The sequence below is a fragment of the Ictalurus punctatus genome, chromosome 28, assembly GCF_001660625.3.
Source record: "Ictalurus punctatus breed USDA103 chromosome 28, Coco_2.0, whole genome shotgun sequence".
NCBI classification, from domain to species: Eukaryota; Metazoa; Chordata; class Actinopteri; order Siluriformes; family Ictaluridae; genus Ictalurus; species Ictalurus punctatus.
Window position 1 is genome coordinate 19,610,549 of NC_030443.2, and position 686 is coordinate 19,611,234.

The window sequence follows — 686 nt, forward strand, 5'->3', positions numbered from 1 at the left end:
CAAATACTCTTTAAGAATACAAAAAACATTTTCTTCTGTGGATTCGCGCTGTCTTACGCTGTTATTTCTCTTGGGATAAGAAATTTACATCGCATACACACACACACACACACACACACACACACACACGCCACAGGTGGAAGATTTATGTCAGGATTATGAGGTTTTACATATTGTATCACTGAAACTCTTGGAAAATGCGGAAGTCTAAAGAGTTTAGTTCTGCTGTAGAACCCGTAACGGAGCAGTTCTGGATCAGAAAGGTTCTCAGCAGTAGGAACTCCTATTGCCTTTTCTCTTCTCTGCACACATGAAACACAGAAAAGCTCCTTAATCATCATCATTATTGACGGATTGTACATTTTGAATCGTTAATTAGTCGTTCGTTCATTTTTACTTTATAGAAAGTGTTGTGATGTTTTTGAACACGCTCGAGCATGTTCGTGTGTACACGGAAATCTGCCAGAATGGGTTCTGCTGTGAAGACACAAAAGAACCATCCACTATTTGATTCGAATCTATGATTCTTTATCCAGAAAGGGAATGATTCATTTTCCACAACCACAGTCCTTCCATGTGATTAATATTTATTGTGATAAGTTTGAATTCGTTCTGTTACACCTACAAAAACGTTTCAAAGCTCCATCGGCTCTTTCATGAACAAACCAGAAGAACATTTTTTGTGA